The sequence below is a fragment of the Nyctibius grandis genome, chromosome 6, assembly GCF_013368605.1.
Source record: "Nyctibius grandis isolate bNycGra1 chromosome 6, bNycGra1.pri, whole genome shotgun sequence".
Lineage (NCBI taxonomy): Eukaryota > Metazoa > Chordata > Aves > Nyctibiiformes > Nyctibiidae > Nyctibius > Nyctibius grandis.
Window position 1 is genome coordinate 2,177,407 of NC_090663.1, and position 13,481 is coordinate 2,190,887.

Genomic DNA, 13,481 nt, shown 5'->3' on the forward strand with positions numbered 1-13,481 from the left:
CTCCATAGTCTGTTCCACTTTTTAACTTCCCATATAACACTTTTCTTAATATCTAACTAAATCTCCCTTGCTGCACATTTACTCAGATTTACTTCTCATCTTACATGCCACGTCGGTGGAGGGCTGTCTATCACTGTCCGCTCCTGAAACATCTTATTTACATATTCAAGTGCTCTGATTTTGTTTCTTCACAGCCTTCTTCCAAAACTAAACAAATCCAGTTCTTTCAGACTTTCCTCACCCTGCAAAACTATTCATAATTTTAATGAAATTCCTCTGGGATCTTGTCATCTTCCTTAGCACATGTTGTCCCATCAAAAAAGTGGACCCAAACTCCAGCTAAAGCCTCACTGGAGCTGAGAAGTGTGGGATAATTGCTTCCTGTTATAAATATGCATCACTCATGTCCCAAACCTCATATTTTCTGGTTTGTATGCTGTTGCTTTTTCTTGTTCAGCCTCTGACCACCTCCCACCCCATGGTCATGTCTCCCATAGTGCTGGCAAGCCACCCATTTCCTAGGTTTACTTCTGCCTCCTGTCCTCTCACACTTGCATCACCCAGTGCCACTTTTGCTTCTGTTCAGTGTCATCTTCCTAACTTCAGACACTGCCTTTAACAGATCAAGATAATTTTGAATTCCTGTCTTGTCCTGCACATTGCTGGTGACCCCCTCCTTGTCTTCTGTCAGCCACAAATTACATAAATCTATTCTCTATTCCATCATCCGAGTCATTATGAGAATATTGAACAGTACCAGACTCAGGACAGACTCTCGAGGACCTTCTTAGTCTGAAAATGTGCCATTGCTACTCCTCTTGGAGCACAGTATTCGTGAGCACCCACTTTACCATGATTGTTGAGAGGCCATTCTTTGGGTGCATCATATGGACCCGTGCCAAATAGCTTGCAAAAGTAAAATCATACCATGTCACCCCTTACTTTCCTGGCTAGTCTTATCCACGTGATTGGTCTATAATTCATCTGGCTTCTTTTTCTGCTTCTTTAAAAAGGGTGTTTCTTGGTCTTTGTTCACTCCTTTGGGATCTCATTCTTGATGAGGATTGGGAAGATAAAGACATTACTTTTCTGCCATTTCTTGTAGTTGATATACACAGTCCCTGACAGGTACCAGGAACCCCTGGGAGAACATATTCCTGGAGAAGCATTTGTGCAGCATAGGGGGATTTGAAAACACTATTTGAAAGGAAAATCTCTTATTGTATGGAGGGTGTAGTGAGAAATTACAGGAAGCAGCCTGGATGCCATTCTGAAGGTCTTGCCCAAAAGGGTCCTCCAAGTGCTTTATCTCCGTGGAACATCTTGACACACACCACATGTCCTGGCTTTGACAACAGCAGAAGTTCAAGGTCTTGCATTTCATTTTCTCAGAGGAGAAGCCCATGAGATACATGCCAGATACATTTCTGTGCCAAATTTATGAGTATGTACCTGTCCATCAATGGATCACGAGCACAAACCTCACTCTCCACACCCTCAACATCACTGCATCAACTGCTTCCAAGTCAACAGCTCTTCCATAGGAACTGACTGCAGTCAGAGACCAGGACAGATGGAAAGGTTTTTTACTGTTTTCATTTTTTCCTCAGTGTAAATCTTTTTTCAGGTTTGCATCTTTAAGAATCTGAAACACCAAATGGTATCAGAAGCAGGAAAGTGATACACTGCAAACAACTGTAGAGCAGGAAAGAGGAGTGCTGGGTTGAAGAGGAGTTAAGTTAAGCCAAAACTTTAGCGAACTGAAAGATAAAATTCATCAGCAGTGTGAGTGGATAACAGTCAAGAGATAGATGAAGTTCTGACTTATAAGTAAGGTAATTAAAAGAAGAAATCTGGTTTAAAAATAAGAAAAAAAGGAAAAATAAAACAGTATTAAGATGTTTTTAATGGCATTGGTGAACAAGACATAGGAATCTGTGCTGTCAGACCCTAAGCGCTCAGTGCTTCAGCCTCCAGAAATGCTCCTCTGTTCATGAGGCAGATATTAAGGGAAGGGTTTGGAGTATCTACTAACACTGGAAATAATTTTTAAAAATAGAAGTTACTGCAACGTGCCTGCCCCCGGGAACAGCAGAAAAGAAGGACAAGTCCCTCGGACTGAGATTAGATCCCAAAGAACTCAATAGGAATATTCAGAGAAAATATTTTCCTTTCCCTGCCAAGGGAGATGTTTTCGAGACAATAGCTAGAGATGTGTTTTCTTTTATGCTGTTAGCTGCTCCTCTTGGGTCCTTGCAAATTGCCCTTACCAAGAAGACTTTGAAAGTCTGCATTTTCAATGCCCCTGATGGGGAATGTTGCTTGTACAAATTTCCCTCTGGGTTTTAACTTGCTCCTGAGACTTTTGACAGGAAAGCGCAAGAATTATTTGAAGGAAATAAGGGCATTGTAATACACATAGATGATATCCTGAAAGAGTAGGGGGGGAAGAGCAAAAGGCTGCAGAAATGGGTCAGGAAACGGGACATGGCAAGAGAAATCTAATTTAAAATCAGAAACGTGAGGTATTTGGGAGAAAGTGCAAGTGAATTGACATACACACAGACCTTGGCCAAAGCCAGGCGATTACAGAGATGCTGCTTTGACAGATAAGAAAGATTTGCAGAGTTTGGTTCCTGAAATAAAATGAGATGACAGTTCTTCTTTCTGGGATGTTATGCAGAAAGACTCAAAATGAAACAGGATTGCCAACCTGGACAGGGAGTTTTGGAAGTCAAAGAAAGAAGCAAGCAAGCAAGCACCTGAGTTTTGGCAAGCTGTGTCACCCAAAGATGAACCATCTGGCCATTAGATCCCTCTGTAAATGACTCAGGACAGTGTGACAAAACACTTGTGCACTTTGCAGACAGGTGGCATTGGTTTTCAGAAATACTCTTGAAACACCATCTTAATGCATACAGGGATGTCTTTGCTGCAGAAAATGTTAAAGAAAAATATTCAGGTAGGGAAGATGGATCCCAATGAAAAATGGACCCAAAATTCGTTGTTCCCAAAGCAAAAAGCTGATTCACCTGCCAGAAATCAGAAGAGTGTTTAGCTTTCATTTTCCAGCTGCATCCATGCAGTTTGTGCTAACCAGGAAAACAACGGAACACATGAGAGAGTTGGGGTTGTTCAGTCTGCAGAGAAGGCTCCAGGGAGACCTTATTGCAGCCTTTCAGTACTTCAGGGGGGTCTATGACAAAGATGAGGACAAACTTTTTAGCAGGGCTTGTAGCAATAGGACAAGGGGTAATGGTTTTAAACTAAAAGAGGGTAGGTTCAGACTATATATAAGGAAGAAATATTTTATGATGAGGGTGGTGAAACACTGGCGCAGGTTGCCCAGAGACGTGGTGGATGCCCCATCCCTGGAAACATTCAAGGTCAGGTTGGATGGGGCTCTGAGCAACCTGGTGTAGTGGAAGGTGTCCCTGCCCATGGCAGGGAGGTTGGACTAGATGATCTTTAAGGTCCCTTCCCACCCAAACCATTCTGTGATTCTATGATTTTATGATAAGAGCTGAGAGCAGGCACAGCCCTGAGAGTATTTGAGCAGCCTGTCCTTGAAGACTATGAAGAGAACAGCATAACACATGCAAATCTGTTGGAAGAGATTTCTCTCATCTCAAACGCAGTAAGGAATAAACTTCTGGAGGCCATGGCAAAAGACAAGATGTTGCAGAGAGCTATTAACACTGTCGCTGAAAGAAGGCTTGGGAATTGCATGTCAATTCAAATCAGAGCTTTCTGTAATTGATAGTATAGCGTACAGATGAAAGAATTAGTAGTGCCAAAAATACTACAGCCCTGATTCTATAGAATGTGTGAGATCTTGAAAAATGTATTGCAGTGGTCACAAATGAGCATAGAGATGAAGAAAATGGATAAATGGATATGTGTGAAATGTGTCAATAATTTCTACCTTAGAGAGAAAAAACAATGATGAATGGGCTGCCCAGGGAGGTGGTAGAGTCACCATCTCTGGATGTGTTTAAGAAAAGCCTGGACATGGCACTTAGTGCCATGGTCTAGTTGACATGGTGGTGTCAGGGCAATGGTTGGACTCGATGATCCCAGAGGTCTCTTCCAAGCTGGTTGATTCTGTGATTCTGTGGTGGACGTGTTGGATTATCCAGGGTACTTGGAGATTGCATTATTAGAGACTCTTCTAGTAAGGTACCTTGTAGGAAAGAGTAAACCTTGATTTGGCAGATATGGGCTTCCAGAAATGGTCATGTTTTACTACAGTCCTTACATAGTTGACAGGACTTTGCAAGACTTTGAAGAGTTGGTGAATGCCAGAATTTTTCAGTCAAATGGTTTGAAGAAAAGTGGAGTTAAGGGAGTTAAAAAAAAAGACATATATATATATTTCTATGTGTGTATAAAACCATTACAGGCTCTGAAAAAGATGTGTATCTCACTCTGCTGGACTTAAGACTGCCTTTAAGGCACTGATCATTGCTAGCTGAAATTTTGCTCAAAAAGCTGAGAATCAGACTGCCTTGCTTATTCAGATCTGGGCTGGGAAGCTGAGCTGATCTTGAGGCACAGATTGGCAGATAGATGTATCAAAATACATGTACAAAATCAAATGATAGTCGAGGAGCTCGGTTACTACAGGCTCTGTGGCTGATGAGCCCTGAAGGCTGTTTTAGTGGCAGTTGAGCATAAGCTGCAATGCAAGAAGATTTTCTGTTTGCAAAAGGGGGAGACGTAAAGGGTTAATCTAGGAAATAGAGACCAAGAGAACATGTTAACAGCACGTTCTCCAATTTCCTACTGAAATATAGGCTTGTGAATCTTTTTTTTAAAAATTTAAATCTTGCTACAGGTCTGGACTGTTGAGGAACCCCAAACCCAAAGCCACAGTACTAAGCTCTTTGGGGATCTCACAGCTCAGTGACTGTAGTTAAGGAGTATACACTTATCACTGCTCTGCCTTGAGAAGAGTAAATGTAGCCATTAGAAGCACCAGAGAAATGCCTGTACTAATCGTTGGAGCACGTAGCACTTTCTTTCCTCTAAAGACTGGAAAATCAGCCCCATGGCAATCACTGATAATGAACTTGAGCATATAATCCAAGTAGGGGAGACTGTTGTAAATATCTAGCATGTTGCTGATGTCATGAATACTGCTTTGATTAAATTATTCTTTAGTTCTCCCAGTTGCCCCATATACAGACCTCCATTTCTCTTTACATGTCTCTACGTAGGATTGTGCCACCCTTGTCTCATGCTTCCTGCATCTGCTTGCAGATGCTCCACTTGTTCCTTACCTTAGACTTATATCTGGGACAAGGATTTTTTGTTTCCTTTCTGTATGTCAAACCCAGCTGACAACCAAGGTCATTGGCTTCTTGATGGTGGAACAAAGCAAGTCATTAAGATTGCAATTGTAATTGGTTGCCCAGAGAGGTGGTAGATGTCCCATGCCTGGAAACATTGAAGGTCAGGTTGGACGGGGCTCTGAGCAACTTGATCTAGTTGAAGATGTCCCTGCTCACTGCAGGGGGGTTGGACTAGATGACCTTTAAAAGTCCCTTCCAACCCAAATCATTCTGTGATTCTATGATTTTTTTGAAGTCTCTGGCTTCCCATGTAAAATTACCCCTTTTTGCCAAAATTCAGGGTGGCAACATGCTTAAAAACATCCCCTCCTCCCTCCAGTGGGGGATGGATTTCTATCTTTGGGGCTGCTATAGCCAGATCTTGCTTAAAAAAAGACCATGCACGTCAGGAATGTTGCTTTCACCATTGCAGTGGAGAGCTCTGATGGTCACACATTCTTCTCAAGGACATCGAAGAGGAAGAGAAGATGTCACAAGTGCTGGACAAGGCAAAGGGAAGTCACTCACGTGTGGAGCATTACCCACAAATGCTATCCTTTTTAGATCACTCTCAGTTCATCCAAATGCAGCACCAACTGAAGGGAGAATGACTCCTCTTTCAATGGTAGCTTTCACTCAAAGTATTTTGACATGCCAGTAAGAGTTGCTTTCAAATGCCAACAGTAAATACACATTCAAAGCAAAACACTTAGTGCCTTGGCTGTAAGGTCCTCTCTTAGGGACAGGATGCCCACAATGTCTTCTTGGGATCAACCTAACAGGAAGAATAAAGATAATTCTGAATACCAAGGATCCACCATATTCTTATTGAGTCACCTTCCTTGGGATGTGCTTTCTACAGCATACAAAGGTCAAATACCAGACTTGCAGGCATGCAATCAAAGCTCTTGCTCACCATCATCTTTTGGGTGAACAGGGATATGTCTGAGTCCTGTCCAGCACATAGGAGATCTCTGGATGAGGAACATGAGAGGTCAGAAAGGGGACAGAAGACAAGCTGATATGATCAAGCAGACCCAGCCAGAGTTAGACATGAAAAGGAGCAGTTTTGGGGCTAAATTCGCTTTGCTATGCCTCAGCAGAGAATCTTTATGTCTCTACCATATGGCCAGGATATTTTAAAGCCAAACTTAAGTGGAACTTGTGGTCTTATATGTATTTCCTTTAAGTACCTAGAGATCTCCTCTAGCCCTTGAGAGACCTCACAGTCTTTAATACAGTTATCCTTAGGGCTCTGTGCTAGATGTGCTCTTATCTTCACAGACAAGGAGCTGATATCCAGAGACCCTCAGTTATCCCACAGGATGGGATGCTTATTTTTAGGCACTCATGTTAGATCCTAGTGATCACAAGCCCCACTAACCACCATCTCCTGTTGGTGGTATAACTGGTTAGCTTTGGGATGGGGGAAGCACCTCTGTTACACCAAAAATCAGGGACTGAAGCCCCTGATACATCAATATCATGGTGTCCCCTAATTTTAGCAAGCAATGAATATGACATGGATCATATTTTCTTCCAAACCTTGTATTTTGTTGTACGATATGGGTTTCAGAGTACACATTTCAGAATAGCGTGTACCCAGTTTAAGGCTTCATGGATGCTCAAAAGTTTTAGGCCTTCTTTCTGGTCAGATGGATTAATCGTATTTGGAATAGATACACAATTATTTGCAACCAGGTCATGCACTGAGCGTGATGGTCTGATTTGCATCTTCCTTTCATAAGAATATTGTTTATAGCTGATTCGGTGGTTAGTCTGGTTGAGTCAGTCCAGCAGGACAGGGCATTCCAGAGGCATCTTTAGAAAACAAAGGCTGAAGCCTTGTCAAAAAGGATGTGTTAGTGTAGAAGAGTAATGATATCTAGGGACACTTCACCCCAAGTTATGAGAGTTTTCATCAACAATTTTTTTCTCCTTAAGGCTAATGGAGGCATGATGTAACTTCACCAGACTACAGACACCCAGAGGGCTCTGGATTTTCTTCCAACTTGAAAGTTTGCAGACACAATTCAACAACTAATGCCCCAGCCCCTGATGTTTTTTCCAGTCAGGTTCTTGTCATTGACTTGGTGGGGGACAAATAAATTGCTTCATCTTTTCAGGCTTCATTGAAGTCAGAGTGACACTTGTCTCCTTGGTAAATGGCTAAGAGAGCTACAGATGAGAATGGCTGTCAAAGACAAGTTGGGGATTATTGAGTTCATCTTGGCAGATGTCTAAACCTTGACTCACTGTGCCCTCTTTGGCTTGTTCATGCTTTCATTTAACACTTGTGGCCATCACGGTTCACTCTCACTTTGCAGTGTAAGTCCCCTCAGGGCAGAGAATAGCCCACTAAACACGTTTGCTCATCATCTGACTTGTGCAGATCCATCAAGCCAAAGGACAGGTGGGATGGCTTTCTTAATAAATTTCCTGCCACAGCAGGGATCTTGACCAACAGCACATCTCAAGTTTTCAGGCTTCTCTGAAGGTATCTAGGCGTCACATATTAGTTTATGATAAGCTGGAAGAGAGATCAGAGGAATGTGGTTTCTTCTGGTTTTGATTCCATGCAGTGAGTAAATTATCTTCTACATGGATCAGCTACTAGAGGAGAAGGAAACACTTAGTGAATTTGTTGTATTTATTTGTGTTTCCTCAGTGCCTGTAAAGTCCTGCTTGAAGGCACCGAGCAAATACAAACAAAAGATTGCTTATAAGCTGAAAGTAAGGGGAGAAAGGTCAGAGATGTAGGTACAAAGAGTCAGGCAGCACATTTTTAATGCCTCCTCGAGACATGCAGCATGTTGTTGGCCTGAACTTTCCAGCATTGCTTTGACACCCTCAGACATTACATTCCTGAGGTGTTCTCAGCAAATTCCACCACCCCAGTGCTGACTTGGAAGCGTCACTAGCAAATGAAGATCAGTTTGCACTGGGGGGTTTCATTATGTGTGTGTTGTATTTGTAAACCCATCTAAATCCACAGAGGGCTGATAGCAATGAATGGTGTCATCCTTCTCGCATGAGCTGAGCTGGTCTAATCCAGCAAAACAGTGAGCCAGCCCTCAATGTATTCATGGTGTCAGAGGACTGAGCATGCATTAAGCCCATGGCAAGACAGATGGAAGGGAAGGAAACTTTCCCTTGTATCCCAGCATCCCAAAGGGGATTGCTGAGCACTATGAAATCCAGATGACAGCTATGAGTTCTTGAGAAGGTGTGTGGGATCTCCTGGGAGGGCTGTTCATAGGCAGGTTTGGCGAAGGACCATCAGTATGGCAGAGGTGTTTACTGGAGCAGCTCTGTTATGGTTTATATGCTTCTCTCCAGATCAGGTAGGGTGAAGGGTTTTTGTACAGTGAGATGAGCCCGTGTGAGTACATGTTAGTCAACACAGGCAGTGAATTCTCAGTGTAGTGTTGCCACTCTTGCATGCTTCAAGCATTCTTGAGTGCCTCAACTCCATTGCAAATGTGTCCACTGCACAGGGGAACACCTGTGAGCCACAGCTTCTTGCACTCCTGGAACAAATCTAAGGTATGTAGGTGGAGACATATCCAAACTAAGCACTCGGAGGAAAGGCACACTCTGCAGTAAATGGGAAATGAAGTTTGAGCTGTATGCAAGGGCTTGTCCCTTAGGTGATTCTGAGCACTTGGCTGTAATATTATGATGTGAAAACACGTCTAAACAAGGTTTAGCAGTGACCACCTGCATTAGCCACCTGGCCCCATGCATGCATCACTATTGGCTTATGAATATTTGGGAAACACTAGAAATATTTCTTCCAGACTCCCTTTCCCATTATTTTTTCACTCCAGGACAATTGTGTGTAACAACTTATTTCTGATAGCTCTGGGTAAGTTGAAACTTTCTGGATATCAGGCAGTTGCCTATTAGCAAGCACTAACATCTGTCCCGGAGGTTTAATTTGACCCAGCCTATTAGGATTGCCCAATGATGGCCATTTCTCCCAGCTGAACACAGAGGGGTGGTCGGATGCCCACCTCAGGTTTAGAGCCCAGATCTGCAGGTGTCTGTCACGTTAGCGCTGGATGCAAGTACACTTTGCAACGTACTCTCCCAGCCGTTTACATGGCCTGTGTGCTAGCTGGAAGACTGACTCTGGTATGATGAGAGCCATTCACCTTTGGAGGCAAAACAAGGCTTGTAGAGGGACAGCCTCTCACACACGACATGTTGCATGTGATATGTCTCGTCAGCAGAAGACCTCTGAAGTGCAGCAGGCACATGAGGTGACAAGGCAGAAGGGATCCCACAGCATGGAGGATGCATGAGCACAGGATACCCAGCCTGAGCACGAGGGGAGGGAGAGGCAGGAGCCTTCTGCATCACACTTGTACTCATTGTGCAAGATTTGGCACGCCTATTTTAGGAAGAATTATATAAAAGATGTCCAACTAACCTAAAGGGGTAATAAACACTCCTGTCACTTCGCTGGAAATTTTGGGTGGTTACTGTTCTCTTAGCAGCAAATATTGTAAAATCAAACATCAAACTTTCTGGAGTCAACAGCTTGTCATGGAAATAATAAGAGTGTTCATCATTCCCTAGGACTGTGTGTGAATCAGGGGTGTAAAAGGATTCACACCTAATACATACAAAAACTGGAGGGGAGGGGGCCATATCCCAAGGCCCCAGGTTGAAAGCACCATGAGAAATCACAGAATCACAGAATGTTAGGGATTGGAAGGGACCTCGAAAGATCATCTAGTCCAATCCCCCTTCCGGAGCAGGATTACCTAGATCATGTCACACAGGAACGCATCCAGGTGGGTTTTGAATGTCTCCAGAGAAGGAGACTCCACAACCTAAAAATGGTGTGGTTCCTCCTAAAACATCTGAAGCCCAAGTGTTGTTGGATCAGGAAGGCAGAGTGGCAGGGCCCCGTGTTGGTGCTCTCCAGGCATTTTGTTCACCATTTCCAGACCACATGGGGGGTGACCTTCTCACTTCTGTACCCCAGGCACAGCTGCATTTCCTTGGTGAAGGGAATGGTCTCCTTGGAGGAGAGTCAGACCTCGTTCAACAAAATGCACTTTGAAATACCTATATAAGAAGAACTGAGGATCTGTTAAGGCAATGGGAAGAGACAGATTTTTCTCTTACTCCTGCACATTAGGAGTGACTTTATGTAAGTGCCACTGAGGTAAGCAGGAGGAGAAACAGATGTGGAGCATAGCTACAAACAGGATGTGAAAATAAACTCATTACTCCATCTGCCCACCATAAACAGCGTGAAATTAGCAGCAAGTGAGGAATAAAAATCCAGACAAATGGCCTTTTAAAGAGAGCAGAGGGAGCTGGAAGGTCTGCTATTAGGAAAGCAGAGGCATGCAAAGCCCAAGCCATGCACAACCTGCTGCATATCCCAAGCCCCCTGGTCAGTCAGGGGCAGAGGTGGAGGAAAATCCCGTGGTGGAGAGTCCTCAAGGTGCTATTTTTGAAGGCAAAATCAGAAAGGCCACTCCATCTTTGTGAGAGAAGACCTGATTTTGCTTTTGTCCCTGCCTGTTAGGAAGCACCATCTATTTTATAAGTCACAGAGATTTTTTTTCTTTCTCCCTAAGAGGCGCTCTCTTAATGTTGCATAAAATTACTCTCTCAGGGGTAGTGTGAGGAGGAAAATGGGGTGTTATGTTGTCTCAGTTGCAAAGACATCGCTAACAATAAAAGCCCCTGAAAGATTTGGTTTTTAAGTGACATGATTACGGAACAGGTCATTCGTGACGCTCCACTTCAAGTTGCTTCAAACACCTCTGTCATAAAGTATGAATGAGGATGTTTTATGCTTTGGGCTTGGGCTGTAAATATTCACCCCTGGCCTTTGTTCTATGAAGCAAGTCTCAGCTTGAGGATATATTTACTTAAAATTTTGCAGGAAAATTTCTCAGATGGTCAATCTGCTTGATTTATTTAAAGTGGGATCCCAAAGTGTTTTACAGCTTTTACTGGCTGTGTTTATAACCATCCTGGGGAGTATCTTCTGCAATTCATGCAGCGGAGAGGGGGAAGGAAGGTCATAATTTCTATTTTAACCTACTTTTCTAGCAGCTGATACGACACTGACAAAGTCATCTCTTCTAGAATAAAACCTGCCATGCTTTATCCTTGTCCAGAGGAGATCCTTTGGAGAAAGCCAGGGCAAAATAAGTTGAGCACTTTTTTTTTTTCCCCCTATGGATTCTGCTCAGATATGTGCATGGAAAATTCAGTGGTGTCTGAAAGCAGAGAATATGAGCAGTTCTGGCTCATTTTATGGATCTCAGTGAAATTGCAGACCAAATGATATTTCAAGGAAACTGTTTCCTTGTGTTTGGAGTTCTTCAAGATATGACAGCCCAAGGCAGAGTTTCCTACATGTTGGAAATAATTACTCTCTGCACATTTGGCAGATCCAAACAACCCTTGAGTGCTAAACAAATGAGGTCTATGAATAAATCAGGGGTAGGAGAACTCAAATTTGAAGTGTTGTGAGATCTGAAATAACTGAAAGCTTGACATTGGCCATGAGGCACTTCGAAATAGTCTGGAGTTTGATGTAAGGTTTTGCATTTGAGATGCCATTGGGATATTTCAGGAGGAAACCTCCTGGTGGGTTCACCCAAAGTCTGTAATAAACATAATTGAAATATCTGAACTCCAGCTGCTACCTTCTACTTTAATCAAGAGAAACAGAAGCAGCTCCTTCTTAGCAAACACCCTGTGACTTCTGAGGGAAGAGAAATGGATACACTGGGCTCAAGTGCTGAACTGGGAGGGCAGTAGAGGCAGGTGCAGAAATTCAGGGTGGGAGAGGTAGCAGGTAGAAGGTGGAAAAAGGGACTTTATGAGGAGATCAATAGACTCTTGGAGACAGGGGAGATCTCATAAAGCCCTCAGAGATGGAAATCAGGGCCCTATATTTTTCTCAGGAGAGAGGATTTTCTAATATTTTCCAAGTTGAGTCTCACCAGAAACAGACCATGGAGGGACTCAAAAACCAGAAAGTGCCCCCACCTTATCTACCCCATGAAGCGTAAGGTGTACTTACCCTTCTGGTTCCTATCTAAAGGGAAGCCAAGTTATGTTAGTGACAAGGAGCTCCTTTGGGAAGAATTTCAGAAGTCCTACTTCAAGGTCATGACAGCAGTTTGTGTTTTTATAGTATAGCAGGATCTGAAATTACGCTATAGGCTCAGGGACTGATTCTCCCCTTGCATAAACCAGGTTTCCCTCTTCATCACTCCCCCAAGCCATGGTGCAGTCATGCCTGACCTATGTCAACATGCTCCAGAGCATCACACCAACTGGAAGGAGTGTGATTTGCCTTGTCCTGACCCCCTGTCTCCTCTCCATCCCCTGGGTGCCACCATGCCCTGCTGAGAACAGCTGAGCCTCTGGCCCTTCCATTGCTGGGGTGCAGCGATGCAGCCATGAGCCTTGGGGTGAGCACGTCCTAAGGAGTCACTCTGGATGTGGCCAACCTGCTTTACAGCATCACAGAATCAGTCAGGTTGGAAGAGACCTCTGGGATCATCGAGTCCAACCATTGCCCTGACACCACCATGGCAACTAGACCATGGCACTAAGTGCCATGTCCAGTCTTTTCTTAAACCCCTCCAGAGATGGTGACTCCACCACCTCCCTGGGCAGCCTCAGAGGTTAGAGAGGAAGAGCATTTGATATCACGGAAGCTGTCTGCTCCAGACCATGGTGGCACAGCACCAGAGAGCCCCAGTGACCATGTTTAATTTATTGGTGTACACATAGCAATAATGTCTTCCTCCCATGCTATCCTCTATCCTGTCAGCACGTGGAACAGAGCACTTTTGGTATTTTTACAAGCAACTGAGGAGAATTCACTGAAGCTTGGAAAAAGCCAAGATGAAAAGGTGGGAGTCCTGGGGAAGTGATGAAAGTGAACAAGGGCCAACTCCTGGGATGCATGTGGGCCATGTCAAAACACCCCACACAGGGCCATTCATAGCTTCAGGGAAATGTAGGCAGAGTTAAATCGTGTGCAAGGAGGAGAGGCTGGGGTCTCCATAGCATTGGGCTGCTGTTAACTTTGGAAGGCAGAAATGAGATAGAGAGCTGGGGGAGCAAGGGATTTGGAAAGATTTTTGTGCTCCAAGC